At 35.2% G+C, this 27,163-nt stretch overlaps 1 long non-coding RNA gene across 1 annotated transcript; it reads right to left on the bottom strand.

Annotated features, from left to right (window-relative positions):
* On the bottom strand, window positions 1-26,806 carry LOC115029859 (uncharacterized). The gene is made up of 4 exons (XR_003835417.1): window positions 26,678-26,806; window positions 17,521-17,590; window positions 16,714-16,762; window positions 1-89 (listed from the first exon to the last, which is right to left on the bottom strand). It is a non-coding gene; the product is annotated as an uncharacterized LOC115029859 (long non-coding RNA).
* Window positions 26,807-27,163: the final 357 nt, after the last annotated feature.

Here is a 27,163-nt window from a genome sequence, read left to right as displayed (position 1 = left end):
AATCTGTAGAGAGCTTGGCTCGTCCATTTTTTGAGCTATTGCTTGAAATGAAAATTTCACATAAGCTTGCCTGCATCGTCTTACAGATTCTGAAAAAGAAATACAAACAGTTTCAAATATGCTCAAGATGCCAAAGAAAGGTGAACATCCATCACAAAAAATAAATAAATACGTAAGTAAAACCGAGTGTTTGACCTATTCCCATATGCTTCACAAGATAATGAATGTGTTGAAGTCTGGGGATAATTAATGTCAGCTTTTTACACAACTGTTTTTACACCTTTATGAATTCTACTTTTAATCATTCTTGCATATTACAAGTGATGTGTGTTTCCTTGGTTACACCACAGAGAATAAATATGACCTCCACTAAAAATTTAATTAAGGAGCATAGTTCATAGGACTCAGTCCTTAGCTTATATCAATCCATTTATCACCTAAAAGAACTTAAGCCATGGCACCTAGCCCCTGAGAATTCCTTTACAGGGTGTAGGTCATATAGGTCACCCAGTCTTTCATTGGCAGAAGTGCAGAAGACTCCACTGTATGGCATCAGGGAAAGCCAGAGAAATGTCCATGTCCTCAGGTTAAGTATCAGGAAATGTCCTCATGTGTAATGAAATTATTCAAGGAATTGTGGATTTGACATGGTATAATAAATGCAAAACTGTTATATCAAAATTTTATATATGTTTACATATTTAATTTTATATATGTTTACATCCATTATTTAAATGGATGATGTGGTTAAGATACCAAATTCAGAAATTATTCCACAATAGATAAATTACGTTTCAAAGATTGTATTTAAATTCTCATTTTACATTACTTTTATTCTACAACATGGTGGTCTGTCTTTCTTACTATCTACTTTCTCATGTGTTTGACCCCGAGACAGCATAGGACAGTACTTTAAAGCCATAGCCTGCAGCCTCCCTACCTCTAATCTTACATTTTCTTATCTCAACCAGAGTGTGCATCATTCTTAATTCTTTCTTCTTCTATGTCTTTCATGACCTATTCTCATGTCTATCTTACTTATCATATCCTTATTCTGTCTATAAACTCTGCGCCACATCCAGTGCTATCTCTAGTCCATATTTCTGTGATATTCTATATGGAAAACGTATTTGTTACTACTCTATAAGTTCTGTATGTGTCAGGTTTCCCATGAATGAATTCTACCAACTCCAAAGCTAAGTAACTTTGTGACTGTTGAATATGTCTAACCTTACTTCCTATTTATTCTTCCCTTTGACCTTAAACTCTGCAAAGAGTAGATTGTCTTTTTCTCTGAATACAGCAATACCTGTTCTGCTCTACAAACTTTAAACATATAGTACTTTTCAGATATATTACTATTTTAACATGATCTCAACTACATAATTCTTATTACCATAGTTGGCTGTTATATATTTCATTTTTATAGCATTTAATAAAACAATTATATCTATTGACTGCAATTTTTTGATGTTAGGAATGACAGATGTTGGTTGTATTAACTGCTAAACTATATATTGGGTTTTTATAAACATAAAAAATAACCCATAACCATAAACCATATATAATGGTTTGCTTATCAAAGCTTGTGAAACATCTTTTAACACAGAGAAAAAACTGTTTGTCACATTTTTAAAATGATAACATATGAAAAGTTTTGAAATACTTGCAAGAAATATACTATTTATGCAAGAAGGAAAACAGAAGGAAGCAAGGAACAGAATAAAGAAAAAGGAAGAAAGAAAAAAGAAAGGAAGGCCATTCAGAGAGGGAAATGATGCAAGAAGGATGGAAGGAGGGAGAAAAGTTATTGCTCATTTGAAAATCAAGTGTAACAGATCATGTTACATTTTATCCAAAAAGTCAATCAATATTCAAGTTAATACAACATGGTACTTACTTCATGAATAATTGTTAAGTAGGTGAATGTAGTAATATTTGCTTTTTATATTCATAAATAAGCATTCTTTTAAAATTAAGGTATGTCTAATAAAGATAATTTTCAAGTGGACTAAGAAGGGCTGTAACATTAAAAGAACTTACTAGTATTTGGAATCAAAATAATTATAATCAAAGTTACTAAATCTGGTTGGAAATGTGCCTTCAATGGTGACCCCAGGATGAATCTTGATCACTCCCATATTTATAACATATTTACATGATTTCAAACTGACTTAGCAAGTCAGAAGTCGAAGTTTCCTTTTATGTTGCAAAAAAAAAAAAAAAACAAGTGATTTCTCATGCACAGTCATTTGTTGAACACACAATATCAGTGAGAGCATGTGATTTTCTTTGATTGTCAAATTGGACTGAAAAACTCCTGGGAGGTTCATAAAGCACACATTTGTGTGTCTGGAGAAAGTTTCCAGACATGATCAACTCAGGGGATGCCTTCCCTGAATGTGGGTGGCAGCATATAGTAGATGAAATAAAGAATGAAAGAAGAAAGAAGTCAGCTCGCAAAAATGTTCCCCCTGCCTCTCTCTCCCTCTTGTGTGTGTGTGTGTGAGTGAGTGTGTTGTGTAACAAGAAAAGATTAGAGACACAAGGTGTTTCAAAGACTCTTGAGAATCTGAAGCTGGAATGCAGAGTCTTTGTATTGATAAGATAATGAATCTAAGAAATCATCAGGAAAGAATGTGTAGTTAAAAATATCACTTGAGTCTAACTGCAGAGGCAAAAAGGCAAAGCCAGAGCAGACAAACAGACGACAAGTCCAGATTGTCTTTCTCTCATAGGAAAATAATTTCAGTTCAAAATGTTGAGCAAATTGATCATCTTGCTAATGAAGCCCACTCCTGTGCTTCCATTAATGTAATAGGCTTCAGGTCAAAACAAGATCTTCTCTTATTCTTTTAGAAGTACTTATTGCTTGCCAAACGTTATGCTAAATGGGATTTTAAAATGACTTGGCTAGCTTGATTTTATTTTTCCAAAATGAAAATTAGTGGATATCTTTGAATGCCCTTGACCATATAGAACTAACCACGTTTTCTATCTCATGAACTAAGATGAAGAAAAAACTTATAGACATAGCCGATCTTGTGGCTTCAGGAAGGGATGGAGATCCTATGTTAAAAGTGGCACCTATCACCAAAGAACTGATTCACACTTCTTCCAGTCCAGTAAAGCTACTGTTATATATGAGCAAAAGGCAGTTAGTGCTTTGAAACACCATGAATCAGAAGAACTTTCTTGAAGGTGAAATGCCAGAACTTGTAATAATAATTAACAATGGGCACTTAGATGAGTTCTTAAACACCCTGTCTGATTTCTTGAGGTAAGAAATAAAACCAGACAATAATAATATACACCCTAGATTAATGCACTTCTGCTGAAGATAAAGGGATAATAAAATGGAGAGGCTCTTATAACGTGAAATTGGAATATCCACACAACATGATACAATAGGACTCAGAGGTCTTCGAGGATGGAAAGCAAGATAGCTGGAGCATTTAACTTGTTCCTATCTGACAGAATCGTGTGTCTGCCTTCACGTGTGTTTGAAATCCTTGTACGAAAAATATAGTAATATTTCATTGGGACTTAAATCAGGAATTCATAGTTTTTCCTAATGAAACTCTTTTTCACATCTGTTGTTCTACAAAGCATGAAGAAGTTAAAGAGTAGTTACATAAATAAATAAATATATACATAGCATTAGATCTGTGTATAGGGTTATTGATATATATATATATATATATGTATATATATATATATGTATGTATATACATATATATATATATCACATAAGAAGGAGAGCCATTTGTATTAACTTGTTTACCTAAGTAATTGTGATTTGTACCTACTCCTGCGAACTATGAACTAAGAACCTGTACGCAGCTCATCTAATTTTCCTCAGTGGTTAAATTGTGCAAATTTCTGCTATAGTTTCATTTTCAAGTTATTAATAGCCACCACCTATCACCGGAGATGATACTAGATGATACCCCTCACCACTTTGCAAATTATGATATGCTATCTATTTTAGTCATTTTGTTTCTAGAAAGTGCTATAAATGACATCGATATGTAAATTACAAAATGAGGTCTTCTACCATTGATATCTGAGGTGCTTATTTTGAGACCTAACAAACAATACTGCTATAAACTCTGGTGGGAAAATTTGGAAGTCAAAGTGAGATCTCAATTGCTGGAATTCATTCTACTAGTATAATTGCTAGGTTGAGCTAGAGGTGCATGTTTAGCACTTTGGTTTTCTTTTATGACATCTAACTGTTTTCAAAATGGCTGGCACAGCTGACAGTGCCACCTGCAACACATGGATGTTCTAGTTTCTTTACATTTTTAGTAACATTACTGTTTTCATTTCTATAATTAGATATTATGATAAAATATAGTTACAGCTGAGCATGTTCTTATTTGATATTTTCTTTTGGCCAGTCAAAACCCACACTTTCATAACTTAGGTGCCATCCATAGATTTTCTTCAACAGAAAGTATCTTTATGCTTTTGATATATTTTCCAATTGCATTGCTATATTTTTTAATGTTGAATGAGATTCCATGTATGAGACTTTTCCTCCCCTCTTTGTATTTAAGCAGTGAGAACATATGTTCAAGAGGCAATGAGAAAAAGTTAAAAGACTGGAAAAGGTTAAAGAACGAATTTTGTGTGGATTCAACTTTTCAAGTTTCAAGCCCTTTTCCTAGTTTTAAGTTCTAACAATTTTCTTATTCCTTTGAAATATAAATATTTTATCCTTTTGTGTCTATCAACTCTGTCTTCTGTTTTGTGTCAGCATTCATTTGAGTGTGTGATTACTTGTTTGCTTTCTATTTATTTTTAAACTATGGCTCTCTCCCTAACGCCAACTTTCCCTAAGAACATTTAGGCAAAGATAATTTTTCTCCATCAACCAAAAAAAAAAAAAAAAACATTGTTGAAAGATCTGAAGAAGAATTTTTATAGATCTATTTTTGAGTTTGTTATTCCAAATCAGCTTGTCAACCAATGTCACATAGTCTTTATTACTGTAATTACAGAAGCATTTAAATGATGACAACTGCTTAGTTCACTGGCCAAATATCTATTCCAACATAATGTTGAGTACCAGTGGTGAAGAGGAGCTAACTCAATTTCATTACTCTGAGCAATGATTTCTGTACCTTTTCAATAGATATTATCAAATTAAATGTTTCCCCTCTTTTCTATCTCACTGGAAACATTCTTATATATATTTTTTTCTATACCTATCAACATCAGCATGTCTTTTCTTAATCTCTGGTTATTGAGATAAATAACTTCATTGACTTCTCTCATCTTAAGCTAACTGCATATAGATCTTAAACCTCACTTTACAATCTTGTATATAGCCTATAAGGATTAAACTATATTTATTTCTATTTGATTTGTTAATAATATGTTTATCTTCAGTAGTTTATTGGCTCTATAATTCTTTCTTTTTTGTTTCTCTTTCTCTCTTATTTGGCTTTTCCTCTTTTTCTATTTGTACATTAATCTCTATCATTGACTTTGGATAATACTAGTTTCCTAAAACAAATGTGAAAGTATTGCTTTTTCTTCTAAATTATCTAAAGCTGGTGTAGACTTTTTATGTAAACAGTAGTAGTAATTAGTGGAAATATCTAGATATTATAGTAGATTTATACAATTTAAAATTGCAAAATTAATTAGTTTTAAATACAGTGAGATCTCCTGTCTGATGTACTGCTAGGTATTTTTTCTAATTAATTGACCCCTTTGTTATACATTGTTTTAATAACTGCTTGACCATCGTATCAATTAACAATGTCTTTCTCTGACTATATCAATTTTTTTTACTACTTTATCTGAGAAGTATGCAAATTCCGGGATTTATTTTGATTTTTTAAACAATTTATTTAATTTTCATTTTATTTGGTGGTTTTGCCCCTATTCATGTCTGTGTGATCATGTTAGATTCCTTGGATCTGGAGTAGCAAACAGTTGAGTGGGTGCGTGGAATTGAACCCTAATCCTCGGGAACAGCCAGTACTTTTAACCACTGAGTCATCTCACTAGCTCCCTTATTTTGATTTTTGCTAGTATATTTTTCATATTATTTTATTTTATTACTACACTTTCAAGTTCATTTTTATACATCATGGAGTTACACGGTATTTTAAATTCAGTTTTCCATGCAGTATAATAACTATTAAATTTAAAACATATGTATTTACTGTAATTATTGGCATAGTAGGATTACAGCATGCCATGGGGGCGTGCTCTTACTTCTTTGTTATTCTCCTTTCCTATGAGCCATTCGATCATTTTTAAAATTCTGCTTTCAGACTTTTTATTTTTCTTTATATGTAAATTTCCATTGGATGTTTGTGTGAATTACTATATAAAGATAATTATTCATCATTAAACTATCTATTTTGTCAGCCAAATACTATGATATATACCTTCATATTCATTTATTCTTTCACTGGTAGTTATCTTAAATATTTCCTCTATATAAAATTAGACCCACCTCTAACAGGGAAACAATTCTTAGAGAGCCATGAACCATGTATTTAAAACTGGAGAGATGTAAAATCAACCATGTATTTTTTTCACATATTGTAAACTTTCTGATATGTTGAAACTTCTTTTTTATCATCTCTTTGCTTGCAGAGTGTTTTTAGTCATTTTGTCAGAGTAAATCTGCTGCAAAGCTGTAAACAATTTTGTTTTACTTCATCTGAAAGATCTTGATTCCCCCTGCATTTCTAAGTAACATTTTCATGTTACATTTTGTTCTTGGTGGATAGGTAGGTCTTTGCCTTCAGTTCTTGATAAATGTTGCTTCATTCCTTCTGGGCTGAGGAAGTGTTGTTTCTCTCTTACTGCTCTGGAGATACTTTTTCTTCATGATTAGTTTGCAGAAGTTTTACCACAGTGTGTCAGAGACTGAATTTCTTTGGATTCATTATGTTCTTAGCTCATTCACCCTTATAATTCTTTATGCTTATATATTTTGTCCAACTTGGAGAATTTTAATCTCACTCTTTTAATATATTTTCAGCTCCCCCATTTTTTTTAATCTCCTTGAGATCCTGAGGTAGAAGAATAAGGAATAAGGTGGAGAAATAGATAAAAAAAAATCCATACACAAAGTGCAAAAGTGGAGAAAGTCTAGAAGCCCTTCCTCACCTGGGCTTCATAAACAGAACCTGCATTAGGAAAGTTGAAGATGCCCAATTATGGGAGCAGTGAATCCTATGCAATAGCTCATAAAAGATCAGGAGGAGCCCTTTCTTGTCTATCTTGCTGTAAGGCCTTGGTCTAGGTTTGGCACAGTTACATTCTCATCTGTCTCTCTCCTTTAGTAAACCCTTCTCCTTTCCTATAACTACTTGTGTGTTCTCACAACTCATTGTAAAAGAAAACACGAGCTTCGATATTCAGCTAGAGTCTTTGGATTTGAATCCATTCCAGTAACAATTCCATGCAGTAGGCTGTCCTTTGTTGCATTCTATAGTATCTGCTAAGGTCATATCAGAAAACCAGGAAACCAGCAATGGAGGTTGGCACTATTTGAAGGACTGACATGGATTTGCAGTGGGGGTGGTGGAAGAAACAATGGTCGGAATAAAAAAAACCTCAGAACCCACAGTGCTGATAATCAAGGATGAGGATAGGTAGACACCTCAGCTCGGGTCCAGGAGCAACCTTGCCCTTTCTCAGTCTCTCTGTCTTCTGGAATGGATGATGTACACACACCTACTCTGGAAAAGGAGACCTTCACTTATTTTCCATTCAAATTTCCTTTGCAGACATCTTCAGAGATACATCCCCAAATGATATTTTGTAGTGTGTATTCTTTAGCCCTGCCAATATGACACACAAAGTCACTATCACTGGTTTCTTTCCCAACATAAAAATGTATGCAAGATGAATATGCTCTAGAGACAAAAATGTAGTATAATAACCATAGGTGAGAATATTGAGCTATGCAACAAGGAAAGTTCCTAAATGAGTCTCAGCAATTAGCTTTCCCTATTATTCTTACCTGCAGTTCCAATCAGAGTGTACCAAGAATAAAGTAGTGTGAGATAGTGAAGAACCATTAGAAACATCCAAGCTTCATTTCCCCTAGGATGGAATGTCCGCTTAGACATCTCAGCAGTCTCTAAGACCCATCAGAGTATAAGCCTGAGAAAAGGGTGTCTTGTGGTCTCTCCACTGAAGTGCACTGAGGTACATGGTGGAGATGCATCCTTGCCCACCTTCTGTAGCTTCTTTGAGCTACAGGGATTTGGTTTATTAGAATACAGTTCTTTCTGCCTTTCTATGAGTTATAAAGTTGTTTCAACTGTATGAGTGGCTTATCTTGTTGCATGCCTACAATAGCAGCTAAATTTATGTAAAACCAACTAACACAGTGGTTCTCAACCTGTACATCATGATCCCTTTTGGAGGGGGGTCACCTGTCAGATTTCCTGCATATCAGATATTTATATTATGATCCATAATAGTAATCAAATTACAGTTAGGAAGTAGCAACAAAAATAATTTTAGAGCTGAGGTCATTACAACATTAGGAACTGTATTAAAGTGTTTCGGTATGAGAAAGGTTGATAAACACTGTTCTAGAAGATTTAGAACTCTATGCAGAAAATTCTGTGGTATTTACCATCCTCCTGTACGTCTGGCAAGTGATAGTTGGTTTTCCTCACAGGTATTGGCAGTAGTGCTTAACATACTGTAGAATTGAAATTTGCTAAGCAGGTCAACTATAGCAAAAATAAAGTCAGTGTGCAGGCTGATGAATATGCAAATCATCCTGATTTGGGTGATTAGTTTACAATAAATATGTTTATGAAATCATCAGGTTCTTTAAGTATATACAGTTAAAAAATCAGTATCACTTTGGAAGCAGAGCTTCTTGGGAAATGAAGGCATCACTATAATCAAACAGCAAAATAAAACTAGTTTCTATTTTTAGAAATGCTTTATCTCTAACTCAAATACACACACACACACACACATATATGCTTGTTTCTATAAAACTCATTCTTAGTGACTCTTATATCTCTGTATGTCTGTATTCATGGAACATACAGAGAGAGAGAAAGAGAGAGAGAGAGAGAGAGAGAGAGAGAGAGAGAGAGAGAGAGAGACTGCACTGATCAACTAATATTATATTAGTTTGATGTTTATCTTGTTCTTCTCTCTGGTACATATGGAAATTGAGTCTTATATAGAATGAGGTATCATGGGGGTGTTGGCTAATACTAATGGACTAATGCTGACTTTCCACAAAAATCTTTCTATATTCAGTGTGTTCAAAGAATTCAAACATTGTAAGAATAGTCACTTTTTCAGAAGTATATGCAGCAACTGTAGAAACACCAATCTGTGCAACCTCTTCAGGCTGGAGTTGAGTAAAAGCAGTAAAAATCTCTAAAGCAGAATGAACTGGCAAAGCCTGAAATTACTGTTTACTTGGCTTCCAAATAAATGCATCTCAGTGTCCTATGTTTGGCTGTAATTTTTCCTTCAGTTTTGGTATAAGAAACGTTTTTTGATGAATGCTGCAGGGCACATTTTAGCAAATAACTCTAACAAGAAGCAGTGACTTTTTGACAGAACTTGTGACTCCATAGAGAATACTCTTAAAGTAATGAATAACAGTTTGACCTTTCATGGAAAGTTCACAAACAGGCTGTAAGTAACAACAAGGTCTCCACATCAGAGAAACAGCATCTATGATGGAGGTTCAAGGAACTGCCTGCTTCCTCAAGTAGCCTTCATTTTGCATAAACAAATGTATCTGTTTTCTCACTGTTAGTTCCCTGGCTGACAAGGCTAAAGTCACTGTGTTGAAATCCCATTTCTGTAGATATTTTTCATTCATTTTAGCAAGTTCTTGAGTAATACTCATGAGTTGAAATTGGTTTTGAAAGAATGCCTGCAACCAAATTTTTCAGCTAGCATACAAAAAATATTTTAAAAAACCAAAACATTTGATTCTAATGCTTTTCATGAGCCACCAAGCTTCTTTTTGTCACTGATTATCACATCAATATTTGTTTTTAAGATGAAAATTTGAAATTATGTTCACATGGTAAAATTTAGTCATTTTCCCTTTTCTCCTTATTTCAGTAAACAAAGAATTTTATTTGTGGGTGATCAAAATGAAAATTAATGTCTATTGATATAATAGTGCTCTATAGCTATGAAGCAGCTGACTGCTAAATGAAAGGAATATACCTTTCAAAATTCATGCTGGAAATACATCTGAAGGTTCGAATTTGTACAAGTGTACAAATGTGTTATTTATTTATGTATTTAAGCATTTATTTATTTATAAGACATTACAAATCAATCCCAACATGTGTATTGTTCTGTCTCCATTAGGACACATCAGATTGCTTCCTGGAAGGATAAGCAAGGGAGAAAATGAGCTGATCAGTGATCGAAACATTATTACAATGGAGAAAGAAAAGGTTCCCAGATATACTATATTTTTCGTTCAAAAGGCAGTTATTGGCCACATTTGAAAAGATTGCTCATGGGTTTCTTAGGGATAGCTCAGCACTCTTTACAACACAGTATCACAGAAAGATCACCATGCTGTGATAGGTGGTTTTTGACGGAAAACAAACTTCTATAAAATGCACTGGCTTATAGTAGCAGTAGTCATGAGTTACCTCAGTTCTTGGGATCAGACATTACTCTGGAAAGAATGGCTCAATGCATTCTGGGATATTGTGGGGAGAGACTTGTACTGGCCACACTGATGAGTAATTGGCACAAAGATTCTCCCACAGTGGAAGAATTGTAGCCAACCAGTGGATCCTGGCTGTTCTGGGGGAACTTCAGCTACTCTCCACTGGCTTCTGCCCTGGGGGTGTTGTAGTATCTCTCTAGTATATATTTTTGGGTTCTCTCCAGAAATTGTGACCCAGGAGGTAAGACCAAGAATTCAGGTCCTTTAATGATCTTGTTTCAGGATTCACACAATGTTACATTAATTGTGTGTCCTACTGATCACCAGTTAGCAGTGATCCAGTGGGTTAAAAAGATTGCACTATGAAAATATATTTAGAGAGATTCCTTGAAAGAAGGAACAGGGGTTGTGTAAGTATGGTAACCATTTTATATGTCCCATAATTTCAATTTATGTTTTCACTCAAGAAAGTAAAGAACTGTAGACAAAGCAAGACATCTCTACTGCCAGTCTGTGGGGCTGACCCAGCCACAGTGGCCAGAGTTGCACTCTCAGAAAGGGAGGAGGGCACTCAATCTTCTGAGTCCATTGCTGCTGTGGAGTGCACAGGCATCAGCAGGGAGGGGCAGTCAGATTTAGGCAAACTGTCTGATCTCTTCTGCTCTGGAGTCAGTGTGGCACAATGGCTAGGAGTCACTCTTGACTAGTAAGATGACAATAGATACAAATTTTCCCTAAAAATATATTGCATGTTTTAAAACTTAAATTATATTTAGAAAGGAGAGGTAACGTTAAAGTTCATACAAGTTTGAGAGAAGTCACCATTCACAGTAGCATATAATAAGTGTTCATTCTTAGGAGCTCAAAAGTGTTGTTCACATGTACAAATGTATTGTTGATATGGTCACAGTAATTTTATATTCATACTTTAAAATATATTTTTTAATGTTTCCCAGGTTTTATTATACTAGCTGCAGAAATCTCATAATAATGGAAAAGCTTATTGTGGTCAGATTAACAAACCTGACTTAAAATATTTACCAACAGAAAATAATTTTAACATCAAACTACTTGCTAACTACTCATTTTAATAACACAATTTGTGATTTCCAACAGTTATAGAAAAATACTTTGACTTCATTTAAATGTGTAATCAAATAAACAGTTACCTAATCAGGTACTAATATAATTTTCTCAAATTGGTACTCCTTAATAAGTGTCCTTATTTTCAGTTGTTGAAATACTCATTAAATATGGCAATGTTTACTTCATAGCATTCATACCTATTTTTATGCAAACACAACTTCTAAACTGTAAGCATATTTTTAATGAAATGAATGATAAAAGTTTATCAGACTAATTGAGAAGACAAAGAGCACAAACTGCAGACAATTAAAAGGAGGTGGTGGAAGGAGAGACCCGGGCTAGAAAAGAAATGATGTAATAATGAACAAAACTGACAGCCTCATGTGATGTGCAAACCCCAAAGCCTTAAAGAGCTCTGAGATTCAATCTTTCTTGTTATTTAGAGTGAAAGGAGACAAAGTTTGCGAAAATAAAATCTAATGAGCAGATTTTTTCATTTTCCCCCCCAGGTAGCACTGCAACTGCTTCTCTAATAACCTTTATGAAGTTAAATTTAGAGGATAATTTTAAGCTTTGTCCATGAGTAAAGAAATAAAGGTGATTGGAAGGCATACTTTTTAAAATCATATAAAGATTAAATGAAAGAACAAATGGGTAATTATCAGAACTCAAAAAAGTTGAAAATTAGATGTTGCAGCTGGGATGATCTGTTATTGTTATTGGTTTGTGTACCTTCTTTTCTCTATTAAACCTGCATTTCCACTGGGGAATGCTTCATCTTGCATTCCTGTCATAAGAACACAGCCTGGAACATAAACACTCAAGAAACACTTGCTAAATTAATTTTTTTAATTGTCTCATAATTTGCAAGGAAGTAGAGAGTCTCAGGTGACTGAATATAAAATTTGCCTATCTTTGCTAAAAGCTATTTTGTGAGTTTGGTGTTGAGTGGTCTAGTTTTCTCTTACTGTTTACTTTTTTAAGGTTCACCTATCTTTTCTTTTTCTTATGGGTATATGCACATGAATGGATGTGCCTGCAGAAGCCAGATGCATCAGATGCCCTGCATCTGGAGTTAGTGCTGGTTCAGGGCTGTCTGACAGTGGTGCTGGGAATCAAACTTGAAGCCACTGCAAGAGCAGCAAGCACTAATTTTGTGATATACTTTTATTAGTTTGCTGGGAATTTGATGCATGTATATAACCCACACCTTGCTAGCTTCTCCCCCATCAACCTCGTGACCTTTGTCTTTTTCTTTTTCCTTTTGGAGCCTCATTGATTGAGCTCTGGCTGCTTGTCTGCTCCTGAGTGTGGAGCTTTGCACTAGAGCATTGCTGATCTACCAGAAACCACACTCTTAAAGCATTTGCCTCTCCCTCCCCACAGAAGCCATCAGCTGCCAATAGCTGTTCAGCTAGAGATGTGGACTGGTGAACCCCTCCCACCTCAGTGATGGAATGAATATTGGTTTATTTGATCTTGCTCATGCAACTGTAGCAGCTATGAGTTCAGGAGTGCACCAGTCTCTACAGCCCAGGAAATCTTTGAACTTTTGATCCCCTGTCTAAGCCTCCTGAGAAGCTGAGATTACAATCCTGACCCACCAGGTCCAGCTTTTTAATTTGTTGTGCTTTTGAAGTATCTGCATCCACTACTGAGAGGTATTCACAGGCTGCAGAGGGAATGCATTTGCTGTGAAATACTTTTCAGTCCAAATCCACAACTAGGCTTTAGTGGTATAGAGATGAGCATAGCCACTCTTCTGATGACACCCCTCCCCACTTTCCCATATCCATCTCTTAACTCCTAGATCACCTTTAACTCCACAATATGCAAAGATGCTATGCCGCCTCTCATGCCCCTTTCCTAGAAGTTCTTGATCCTGCTATTTATAGCATGATTTCTGCAGATCACTTTAAAAAGGAATCAGTTCTAACATTTGAGAAAAACCCATACCTAGGGACATAGCCTATAGGCATTTTATGTACAGTGGCACCACCCTCCTAAATGTCCTTAGTTTTCAAGATGGGTGTCTCCATTTCTCTAGATAGCAAACTTTCCTTTCCATATTCAGATTCCCAAATTTCCTTAGTTTGTCATTGTAATACAGTGGAGTTTGTTACAGAATAGCTATAGCATTGCATATTCCCTGTCTTCATCCTATCAGCTACATTTGGAACACTGGCTGCTAAACTTGTCTTTCTATTTTTGTTTCTCTGCCACTGGTATTGTTACTTCCTGTTGAGCACCACAGGTTCCTCATATCATACCTATTGACTGTACAGTGGAGCATAGCACTGACGGATCTTTACCAACGTTCTATTTTCAGGCAGCTATCCCTAAGGCCACATCTTCTTCCAAAGCAGGAAGCATTTTTGCTTAATGCCTGCTATAAAAAATGCTGGACTGGTGAGATGGCCCAGGTGGTAAAGGTAGGTGCTACAAAGCTTGATAGCCTTCATAATCTGGGGTCAATTTCCAGGACCCACATGGTAAAAGGAGACAACTGATTCCTACAAATTTTTCTCTGACCACTCCACATGCTTCATAGTACATGTACACCCAGAGAGATGCATGCATAATAAATATTTTAAATGTTAGTCACCAAGTGTACTTCCCTGTACATGCAGTTTCTCATTAGATTTATTGTGCTGGTTAAATTTGTGGGACCAATTGTTACTAGAGTTCCTGAGCTACTAGCTCATGTTCAGCACAGCAACATGAAGCCTTAGAGCTTTCCCTGCTCTAGAGACTTTGATAGATAATCTTACTGCCCAGGATCCCTGAAGGATGAGTTATTTTCTTGTTGTATCCCTGACTCACTTGGTCCTTTATAGAATCCTGCTAATATTCCCTTAACCTTCAGTACTCAAGAGTTCCCCTGATTCGTGTTCTGCAAGGATACTTTGTCTCAGAGTTAGCTTCATGTGAACCCAACCTCCAGTGTGTGACTATTACTTCTCACATATCTAAAATTGTAGTAGAGATTTTATCTGTTATTGCAGATTAGGTCAGTCATGTCCCTAATCATCTATATGGATACATGTAGATGCTGCATGCACCCTTAGTTACTTAACACCTGAAAATGTGTTATGTGTGTGCATAAGGTTTCTAGAACCTCACATGCACCCCAATCCTCAGATCCAGCCAAGAGTATGTTTTGTTTAGAACTCAATAGCCACTGTACATGTCTAGATCTACACCAAAGACTTTTCTTTAATATGTTTTAGGTTTACTCTATTTTATGTATTTGAGTATTCTAACTATATTAATGTATGTGTGCCACATGTGTGCCTGGTCCTCAGATATAAGAAAAAGGCAAAAGATCCCTTGGAACTGGAGCTATTAATGTCTATGAGCCACCATGTGGGTCTACGAAGCAATCACAGGTGCTTTGCAAGAACAAGTGATCTTAAACACTGATCCATCTCTCTAGACTTTCAAACAAGTTTTAGATAAGGACTAATACTGTTCTGTCTACATCCTAATGTCCAGACAGCATTGAGAAGACCATTTCCTAGAAGTGTCTTCTTGATATTCTTCTGTTGTGTATTTGGCATTCTAGATCTCTGCATTTATATCTCAGGGTGTTCCAAACATGAATTAAGAGTGAAAATACCGAATATCTTACTCTAACCTGAAACTGCTTGTTCAATTTAAACACTACTCTGCTTGAATGAGATTTCATTTTTATGTAAATTTGAAAACATATAATAAAGTCTCCAGGATATCATGGAAGTAAGTTTTAATTTATAATTCAAGTAATTAACTACCTGACATTGCTTTGTCTCATTTTTCTTGCCCAAAAATGTTTCCTAAGAACTACTTAAAGATAGAGCAATGCAGAGAGTGGAGAGACATCTTATTTATAAAACTAATTTTTCATCAAATTTTGGGGCCTGAGTTCCATCCCAGGTATCCAGTTTGTGAAAGAACATAATGGACTTTCACAAGTAGTCCTCAGACCTCTCTAGGCACACCATGGTATGCTAAAGTTCTCCCCATACTCACAAATAAATAAGTGTAAAAACAAATAAATAAAATGTAAAAGGAATGTGCATCTAAATATTTGGGAGAACTTCAAATATTGATACAAAGCAATGATGGAAAGAATAATGCAAAAAGCTAAACTTTAGGATTTTGTGAAAATTAGTAGCTGGTGTTCAGTTTCTTCGGTGCTTTGACAGATACTGCATTCAAATACCTTTATATGGTGGCCCAGAGACTTTAATTTCACTGGCAGCATCAATGTAAAAATTGGAGTTCGCTTTGCTTTGTTGGAGAAATAACTTCTATATGTTGGTCCTTTAGATTGCTGCTGAGCTTTTCTTTGTGTGTCTATCAGCCATTCACTGGCATATCCCATGGTGTCCATAGCCTGTCACTGGGCTGTATTGGGGGACTGAACCTTCCTTAGGGCATCTCTGCTTTTCTCCCACAAGTGTCTTTATGCAGTAAAGCAGAGAATCCATAATTGTCATTTACTCTGAATTTGGGCATCTTAAAATGTGCTGGTTACATTTCCCTACTACATCCCAATTAAGATTCCTTTGGGGAATTTAATCATAGACAATCAGAGTTGATGTAGTGATAAAAAGAGTTCCACACACCCAGTATTCACATAATCATTGGCACAAAGTCAATCTCCAGCAATATTAACTGTCATATGGTAGTTATTTCTATGTGAATGCAGAACACTTATTCATTTTTCATATTGCTAATTATTTACTAAACCTACCTTGGTCATTTTCATTTCAAAATTAATACTCTGAAACCTTTGAGAAAATCCAAAGTTTTCAAATATTGAACTAACTTAACTTTATGGCAAGTCACAGTCATCTGAAGAAGCCTACCTGTGAAAACTTAGAACATTGTAAGAACATCCTGATGAATATGGCATTCTTGCAGTGCAGGAGCTTGAAATTTACAAGACATTCAAATAAAGTGGTTAGAAATTTTCTTACCTTCAACACAAGGTGAACGCAGAGGGGGAGAGAAGAAAATGACACCAAACTGTTGAGAAAGGGAAGAGAATGTTCAAAACAGGCATTGGAGTATATGTATAATTTCAAGAGACAGAGATTTGAAGAAGGATATTCATGCAAAATACAATATGTCATGTGTACCTATATGCCTGTGAGAACTCAGAAATTAGAAAGTAAAAGAACATTAGGTTGCCCATTCAAATTTAAATGCAGAAATACTTAAAGAAAAAAAAAAACATCAGTTACAAAGTTAATTAAATCCTTACTTAAATGATATATACACATGATGAAACCAATTTGACCAATGTCTATTATCATTTTTATCCAATTATAAAGCTAAACAGAAGTCATAGGTTAGTAAAGGATATAATATCTCAAGGGTTCCTACTTGGTTCTGATACATTAATGAAGTCTGCAACACAGTCATTATAGAACATGTGTGCAAAGAATGGGAAAAAAAATCTTCATTAGCTTCATCTGTGAAGTGGTTACTACCCCCACCATGGTTCTTCCTGTGGAGCATAAACAATGCCACATACATCTCTACCACAGAGGGTAGAGAGACCATCTTGTGATCATGTCTTAGAACAGATACAAAACACAGAGAGACCATGAAAATGACCCAACAGGACACTCATCATTCACATCAATGACCATTGTCAAATCAACTCGCTTGGCTCCTCATTCTCTTCCACACATATCATAAGTTAAATTTATTATGGTACCAGATTATAGAAATATCCACATTCTCCATAACAAAACATCCTTAAGCTCTAATAGACTTACCTTAAAGTCTGCAGAAAGAGCCATTCATATCTCAGTCCTTCATTACCAGCTTCCCTCATGGTTGTACTTACTGTAAAACATGAATAATTGTGATTTTCTTTAACTAAGTATTTGTCCCTTACATCTTTGATGAGTAGTCCTTAACCATGAATTTGTATTCCAAAGAATATTAAAACAACTGCAAACGCTAATTTCTAATCTGAATGACACATGAGAAAAATTCCAACTAAAGAACTCTAGTTCATTTTGTTCCAAGGTCAAATGTAAGTTATTGTAAGTTTGCCATTGGAATATCATCAAGTCTTCAACAGGATTCATTTGCTTTTCTAACTTGTAAGAGTCTGGAGACAAAGAATAAACCAATGACCTGCCCCAGTCAAGCATGTTTCAAAATTCTGGGTTTTCTCTGGTATCACTAAATGAAAGAGCTTATGATTACATTTCTCTTTCATATTGAGGTACAAGTAGGTTTTCTGTCTTATAAAATACCACCTACAATATATGTTGTATGAAATACTGACATATATCTCTTGACTGAACACAAATGACTCTAATATAAAAGGACCATTTTATAGTTTGGATGCTGAGATTGCTTATGGGAAAAAGTAGAATTTAAAATAGACATGGAAATGCATACTGGATTATTGATAAAGAACACAATGTTTTCATGAGTAATTTGATTAAATGATTAACCTGAGGATACATCGCCAACCCTCAAATATCCATTTATTGGAGCAGAAGGAAAAATGAGAAATCTATTTGCCTGAATCAGTACTTGACTAAGAGCCAATATTGTATTATAAAGAAGGAATGCACTGGTAACTACAGAAGTTTAAGTGTCAGAGTATCATAGTAAATGCAGATATGTCTGCATCTCAGAGTTCTAGTACTAGGCACTGGAAACAAAGAAAAGGGTTCTAAGGAAATAAGCATTTCATTAAAGGAGGTCAGCATGACGGCTATGCTAAAACAGAAGTATACTGACTCCAGACTTATCATAGGTACCTTGACCTTGAGTCAGTATTCATTTGAAAGTCTTAAAAGCTAGAACAAAATCTACATAAGTGCATCCTAAATATCAAGGTGGTCTTGTCCGTGAGAACTAGAGGAATGGAGGCAAAAACATGCATATCTATAAAATAGTTAGCAATTTGTATTTGAACTTAAATAATTTTGACATAAAATAAAAACAAAAATATTCTACAAGTGTAAACAGCAAAAATTAATCTGCATAACTCAAAGTTATTAGATTTTGTTCACATGTCTCTTAATTAAGATAACCAGAACATTTACCTGGATCCATTTCAAAGTATGTTTTTATGTTATTAAATAGTCCAGATTTTCTCTGCCTCGTGTCTTCTAATAGCAGTGACATAAATTTGGGGAGGACTAATTAGTGAAGGCATCAACATATATCTCAGAAGAATAACCTTACCACTTCATTTTCTCAACCATATGGCTGAGAGATCACACTAGGCATGACCTTTCCAGCAGTGAGGTCAGAATTTCATTTATAAATAGATAATTGGAAATTCATCCTTCTGAGCTTCTATGGTGCTGAAGAACTAAATTTTTCAGAGGGAGCTATTTAAAGACCAAAAGAAGAACTCTCTTGATTGAAAACTAAGCCTGGAGAATTCTGAAATAAAGCAGAAATTACATGAAATTATCTGTTTGTGTGTGAGCTTCTTTATACTCCTTCAAATATAAAAATGAACTGTAGAAGAACCAATTCAAATGTATACAGACAAGGTAGCACAATTGAATCAAGTCACCCACAAAGCTTTTGAAACACTACAAATGTTTTCCTTTATTTTGGAGGTTCCAAAAAAAATTACCTGTTTCCCTGCACCAGCTGTCAATCCTTGCTTGAGGACTGTGTCAAGATGCTGATTTTACATGTCTCACTCTCAATAATTAGAATTAATTAGACTAGGATAGGATTTAGCTCTCTATCTATTTTTCTATGATGTTCAGCCAGGGTTGAAACCTCATCTGAATAATGGGTGTGATAGAACTGAGATCTTCTGAATAAAGGACTTCTTATCCAGCTTTGAGAACAGAGAGCAGCAGGCAGCCCTGTGCTGTGAGTTCCCCTAGTACCCCTAACCTAATAACACTAACATTTAAAAAATTTTTTATTAGATATTTTCTTCATTTACATTTCAAATGATATCACAAAAGTACCCTATACCCTCCCCCTGCACTGCTCCCCTACCCACTCACTCCCAATTCTTGGCCCTGGCGTTCCCCTGTACTGGGGCATATAAAGTTTGCTACACCAAGGGCCCTTTCTTCCCAGTGACGGCCGACTAGGTCATCTTCTGCTACATATGCAGCTAGAGACACGAGCTCTGGGGGTACTGATTAGTTCATATTGTTCTACCTGTAGGGTTGCAGACCCCTTCAGCTCTTGGGTACTTTCTCTAGCTCCTACATTGGGGGCCCTGTGTTCCATCCTATAGATGACTATGACCATCCACTTCTGTATTTGCCAGGCACTGGCAAAAAATCACAGGAGACAGCTACATCAGGGACCTTTCAGCAAAATCTTGCTGGCGTATGCAATAGTGTCTGCGTTTGGTGACTGATTATGGAATGGACCGCCAGGTGGGGCAGTCTCTGGATGGTCCATCCTTTCGTCTTAGCTCCAAACTTTGTCTATGCAACTCCTTCCATGGATATTTTATTCCCTATTCTAGGGAGGACTGAAGTATCTGCATGTTGGTTTTTCTTCTTGATTTTCTTGTGTTTTGGAAGTTGTATCCTGGGTATTCTAGGTTTCTGGGCTAATATCCACTTATCAGTGAGTGCCTATCAAGTGACTTCTTTTGTGATTGGGTTACCTCACTAAGGATGATATCCTCCAGATACATCCATTTGCCCAAGAATTTCATAAATTCATTGTTTTTAATAGCTGAGTAGTACTCCATTGTGTAAATGTATCACATTTTCTGTATCCATTCCTCTGTTGAGGGGCATCTGGGTTCTTTCCAGCTTCTGGCTATTATAAATAAGGCTGCTATGAACATAGTGGAGCATGTGTCCTTATTACCAGTTGGAACATCTTCTGGGTATATACCCAGGAGAGGTATTGCTGGATATACTGGTATTACTATGTCCAGTTTTCTGAGGAACCACCAGACTGATTTCCAGAGGGGTTGATAACACTCACTTTAACCAAAGTCATTCCCTTCCCAAGCTAATCCAGTGGCTGGGTGAGGACATAAAGTCTTCCTGGATCCTCTAGAGCTTCATCTAGTTGACCAAGAGGTTTTTAAATTACTTATCAAAGTTTGACTTGTTACCCCACCATTCACATGTGTTATCTCTACGAATAGAATTCCTATTTCTTCTGCTTTAGAGGAACATCTATGGCAACAGGCTTACATGTATATGGGGGTCTTTTATATATGCCTGCCCCCTCATCTTTTTTTGTTCCTTTTGTGGTTAAACAAATGACTTGTTACTTTGGTATTCATTTTCTGGAAACTTCTTTAAGTTGTTACATCACTGTATCGATACATATGCAGGTTTCATATACATATATATACACATATATAATATATTATATATAAAAATATATGTGTGTGTATATATATAATATATTATATATGTAATATATTATATATATGTGTGTGTATATATGTGTGTATATATATACACACACATATATATCTTCACAGGGACTTAGAACTAAGGATCTGCAAATAAGTGACAATGTGATTTTCCTGGCTTTTTTATTTATTTCTTGCATAGTAGAGTGGGCATACTCTCCAAGGTAGAGGGCTTGATTTGATTCAACTTCACAGAGTGAGAGAGACAGAGAGAGAAAGAGACAGCGAGAGAGAGAATGTTCAATGCTCACAGAGCTTCAGTAATCTTGGGACCATGGGACCTGTTGGGTAATTGGAAAAGTCATAGATGGCAGATGACAAGGAGTCAATGTTTTCTCACACAACAGAGTTGTTGTGCATGTGAATTCACAGGAGTTTTCCTCCATTAGCTCCATATAGACAAAATTCCAGCATTGAGAAATGGGCATGAAGTCTTTTTGTTTGGTTGGTTGGTTGGTTTTTAATTGGATATTTTCTTTATTTATATTTCAAAGGTTATCCCCTTTCCTGGTCTCCCTGACTCTCGGGAAACACCCTATCACATCTTCCCTCCCCCTCTTCTATAAGGGTGTTCCAATACCCACCCACCCACCCACCCACTCTGACCTCCCCAACCTCAATTCCCCTATACTGAGGCATCTATGGAGCCTTCATAGGACCAAGAACCTCTCCTTCCATTAGTGCATGACAAGGCCATCCTCTGCTACATATGTAGCTGGAGCCATGTGTACTCCTTTGTTGATGGCTTAGTCCCTGTGATTTCTGGGGGGTCTGACACTAGAAAAGCAACTATTGACAGTTGATAGCTACTAGAGAGAGAAACAGAGAGACAAGGAGTAATTAACACATCCACAAATATACAGGCAATAAAACTGTACTTGATGGGTCTTAGGATATGACAAAGAAAGGAATTTAAAATGGTAGAGAAAGAGAAATGAATCTGGAAAGAGTGCAGTGAGAGTTAAACATATCAGATATATTGGAGGAAATTCTCAAAGAGCTAATAAAAATGAGAAACAAATAATGCTACTATGTTTGAAAATAGAACAATACATACATACATACATACATACATACATACATACATACATACATACATACATAATAGATAAACTGAATGTCCCTCCCTTAAGATGTTGTTGTCATAGTGATAACGAACATGGGCAGACATGTGGAATATAGTCTTTTCACTCTCACAGCCAAGCACAATTGGGTTAATATTATACAAAATGTATATATGTAATGTATTTCTCCAAGCTGCCTACAACTGTAAGGTTTTAAAAGAGTTACAGCTTTCAATGCTTAGAATAATTCTGCTCTTTCAGGGTTATTTGCAAATATTTCTCTAGTCATATTAGGTAGTCTTTGAATGGAGGTCACTGCATTGCTATGTATCCATAACGCACAGGAAAGCATCCACAACTAAGGCCAGCAGTGCTGAAGTTCAGTCAACTTGGGCTTCAACATGGGACTTATACACAGTGAGCATATCTGAGCAGGGGAGTGAGAGGGATTCGGCTGTTCATCCATTTTCTCAATGTGTGAAAAATGTATTCTGCATACTTGTTCCAATTAACTAAGTCTAATTATATATACTGTTTAAAGTGGGACGACAAAGACATCCACTAAATAAAACCTAAAGACAGCTCGTTTTTTTGATAAGAAAGATTAGATTTAAGGGAGAAAGACCTATATCCTAAGAAGAGTTTTATCAACAAAATTATAAACCCGTATGACCAATACATCATGGCATAATAAAGCTAGCTCTACTGATTACTCATTAAAGACAATTGAACAGTCATAACTGACTTGAGGAACTTAAGAGCTAGCATACATGTTTAGATGAAAATAAATGGTTCCAGGTCCCTCTCTGTAAAGAAAGGAAGAAGCTCTGCATGCTATTGTGAGAGTGGAACCTGTTACACAAGCCAAACCTTTACAAGATATTCAGTTCATTCAAAGCATTTTAGAGTCAAACATATTATCTACATCTGTTCATTTAAAATTCTTTCTTTATTTAGTCATTAAAAATATATTAAAACACGTATATGCACTCCTACATCAAATCCTAACCAAATGGTTCCAAGAAAGATGGGTTCTATCATCCATAGAAAATTTGTGATCCCATTCTGAGGCCCAAGGTAACACAAGATTAGAAGAGCTATGTCTAAAAGAGCTGAATTCAAGTTTTCAATGCACTAGTGAATAAACTTGACTACTTTATATTATCTAGGTAAATATTGTGTTTGTCTTTTAAATGGCAATTGTCTATTTGAACTTGTCTAAAATTTAAAAGACAGTATAAATAATACTATTTCAAAAAATTACAGGTGATCCACTATTGGGGCTAGAAAGAGAGATGGGGGTTAAGAGCAGTTACTATTTTTACAAAGGATCTGAGTTCAGTTCCCAGCACATTTGTGAGATGGCTCGAAACCACCTACAAATCCAGTTCCAGGAGATCCAATTTCTCTGGCCTCCACAGATTCCTACACCCAAATGCCTTTATCTGAAAACAGATACTGACCTACAGAAATAAATATTAATTTAAAAACTTAAATCCATCAAAGCACCCAAAAACAAATAAACAAAAACCAGTATGAGGAACTACAAATACATGGGTTAGAACAACCCAAACTCAGTAACTACAAATTCACCCCTTACCTTCACATATTCTTGTCAATCCTATTCTGATTCTGCTTTCACAATTTACACATTTTATGAAAACAAATAATTTATTTAAAGTATGACAACGAAGTACTCTTACAGCTTGGGCAGTTGTTTGTTTTGTCACCATAAAGGAATGAATGATGCTGGTTATTATTTGATGTAAGAAAATAGCAGAAATTCTTAATTATTTAGCAAATATCTCTCTGAGATATAATAATATATCTTTGGTTAGAATATGAAAATATACTATAATTTATTATATTTTATTTAAAAATCAGCCTAATAAAATTTTAAAAATTTCACAACCCTATATTTTTATTCAATCATAAATTTGGAGATCTATTAATTGGATAATTCATTTAGAAGCCTATGTTAAGAAGATTTATGATTTGAAAAACTGGTTATCTCCTGACAAATATGATCACTGATCTAAGTGAATTAAGCCATTGGTCGATTTATGATCTCATAGTATCATAGAAGGTGATGGAGATCTTCAAATGGTAAGGCTAGAAGTAGATAGCTATAAATAACTCCTTGGGGTCTACATTTTGTCCTTCTCTGTGTTTCTTGGATGCCATCACATAGACATCTCTTATCCATCAGTGCCCTTCAGGCATGATGCTTGGGCCTCATCACATGCTTAGAAATTATGGAGTCAGTCAGTCATGGACTGAAAACTCTGAGACTGGTCCAAAGTAACTCCTTTCTCTCTTGAGTAATGTTATTGGATGTTTTGTTCCAGTGACATACATCAGAGTACTACAGTCTGTAATTTTATTTTCCTTATTTTCTACTTTTCTACTCATGTTTCACTGTCTAATTGTATCCTGAGCACTCTGAAATATCTTTCCTTTACTTCTAAATTGCACCTATATAAGAACAGGACATGTTTATGCTATATAACCAAACATATAGTCAAAACATTTTAAACTAATAGAGAAATCAGACATATGAATATATTATTTCCAAAGAAAATTAACTTTAAAAACTTAGATTATCTTCCCTGAAGCATATAAAGAGTTTTCCTTATGGAAGTACCTGGGTTAAAGCCGTAGACAACCTTGTGAAGCAGTGTGTCTGTGTATGATTTTTAAAAGTGCTTCTATTATGGACCTTGTCGGGATAATTTTAGAACATGATGGAAAGATGTTCCTTTTCTTACTCTGCTCCCCCTGAGCTTATATTGAGAGGACAAAAATGCTACTGAGAGAAAAGTTCTAAAGTAGCAAAGCACAAAGTCAAATCTTCTGCGAATAAAAATGATTCTTTCTTCAAGAGACTTAAAGAGACTTGAGATGTGTAAATGGGTTATGACCCATCATTCATGACTCCATGTGAAATCATGACTCTCACTGAAATTAAAGTTAATTTTTGATGCCTACAAAGATATAAATGTGTGTGTGTGTGTGTGTGTGTGTGTGTGTATGTATACATATATATGATAATTAGGTGCAATTCCATGTTTCAACAACAAATGTTACAACACAGAGATGTGAGTCCATATTCTCTTTTATCTATGAAAATAGATACATCCATAGGTATAAAATCTATATGAAAAAAATAGGTTTAAAAAGATAAATTTTGAGAATGGGACTGTTCCAATGCAAAAATTAAAGCACAAGCTCACAAAAATTAATGGAAACAGTCTATTTTTCTATCTCAAAGGTATATTATGCTTTTTATTTAGTATAATACTTCAAATATCCAGTTTTCCAGTGAAAATATCTTCAGTATTTTCAAGATATTGTGTTTATCACATAATATTTCCTTTTCACTTGATTGTTTCTTTTTTTTTTTTTTTTTGGTTTTTCGAGACAGGGTTTCTCTGTGTAGCCCTGGCTGTCCTGGCACTCACTTTGTAGACCAGGCTGGCCTCGAACTCAGAAATCCGCCTGCCTCTGCCTCCCAAGTGCTGGGATTAAAGGCATGCGCCACCACGCCCGGCCACTTGATTGTTTCTAACATCAGAATATTTCTAATTATTTACTTAGAAATTCATGTTATACTAAATTCTTCATACTTATACCTCTTTTTTTGCATCATGTTTATTTCAATAATAAAATTGTCTAAAAGCCTAAAAAATGAATCAATGCTCACAAATATCTTCAATATTTCAATATGCATTACCTGACTATTTAGAAAAGGTAATTGAAACTTATTTACATTCTAGGTGTGATGTGAAAATGTTACTGTGTTGCACATGGTATTACTATACTATAAATATGTGTGGTACAGTTTAGTAATAGACTATAAAGACTGTAAGTTTTATCTGAGCTAAAACCTCCCTTCCTGCTGACTAGATTTCTTATTGCTGAAAGGAACTATGTAGACAGCTTTGTTCTTACTCAGTTGTTAGACAAAATGTTCCAACTGATGTAATAGTGTAATGACTAGTATAAAGGCGAACAACTAGATTTTGGTCTGCTTTGAAGCCTGATTCATTGAAGGAATGAAATATTCTAGATACTATAAATCTAGTCAAGAGCCCATTCTAGAAAAAGGATATGCCCTAAGAAGAAATCTATTACTGATGTTTTGATGTAAATGGATTTACAGACAGACTGCCTGCTAATTTACATAAACAGATTAGTGTATCTTACAGTTTTCTTCAGAGAAGCTTCTTTTACAGTGAGTAATTATTAAAGCAGGAGCACATTGCAGATAAAAATTATGGGAACAAGTGGCTATTGTATTCAGCCCTAACTAGGACATCTATATTACCCTTTGAAAGGTGATGGAAAATTGAAGAAGAGTGAAGGAAAACTTAAAAAATAAAAAAACAGGAGAGAACTGTTATGAACTATTACTAACTATTAAGAACTACTATGTGTCTTTTAGATACAGCATAGTTATTGTATCCGCAAACTCACAGCCATAATGGTTCCATAGTAAAGATTTGTTCAATGTAGGTGTCATCAGCATTCACCATGGATGAGTGAGGAACTTGTGCTATCCCATATCTTCCTGAATGGCTATTGCAGTTAATTGTTGATGAGGAAGGGAAGGCATAGATCTCAACTATACATCCATTGCACATTTCCCTTGTCTAGGAAAATAATCCAGTCACCCTTGTATCTGAAAGAAATTTTGATTGAACAAATTGGGTCACTAAAAACTGTGATAGTTTGATATATATGACAATCTTCTTCAAGGTTTTGACAATGTTAATACTTTTATCAGAGAATGTAGTGAAAACGTTCTGTTTTCTCACAGAGTGGAAGTAGTCGTACACCTTCCTCACTGAACATCATTCACTTGTTTCTCTAAAGATTTTTTCACCCTAAATAAAGAAGTCATGTAGTTACATATTTCAAGACAGGAGAAAGCATAGACAGAAAACAAAATAAGACAAGAAT

This window comes from Mus caroli, unplaced genomic scaffold (assembly GCF_978045245.1).
Source record: "Mus caroli unplaced genomic scaffold, Mus_caroli_1 scaffold_19, whole genome shotgun sequence".
NCBI lineage: Eukaryota > Metazoa > Chordata > Mammalia > Rodentia > Muridae > Mus > Mus caroli.
The sequence above is the reverse complement of the archived record's forward strand: the minus strand, read 5'-3'. Positions and strand labels throughout refer to the sequence as shown.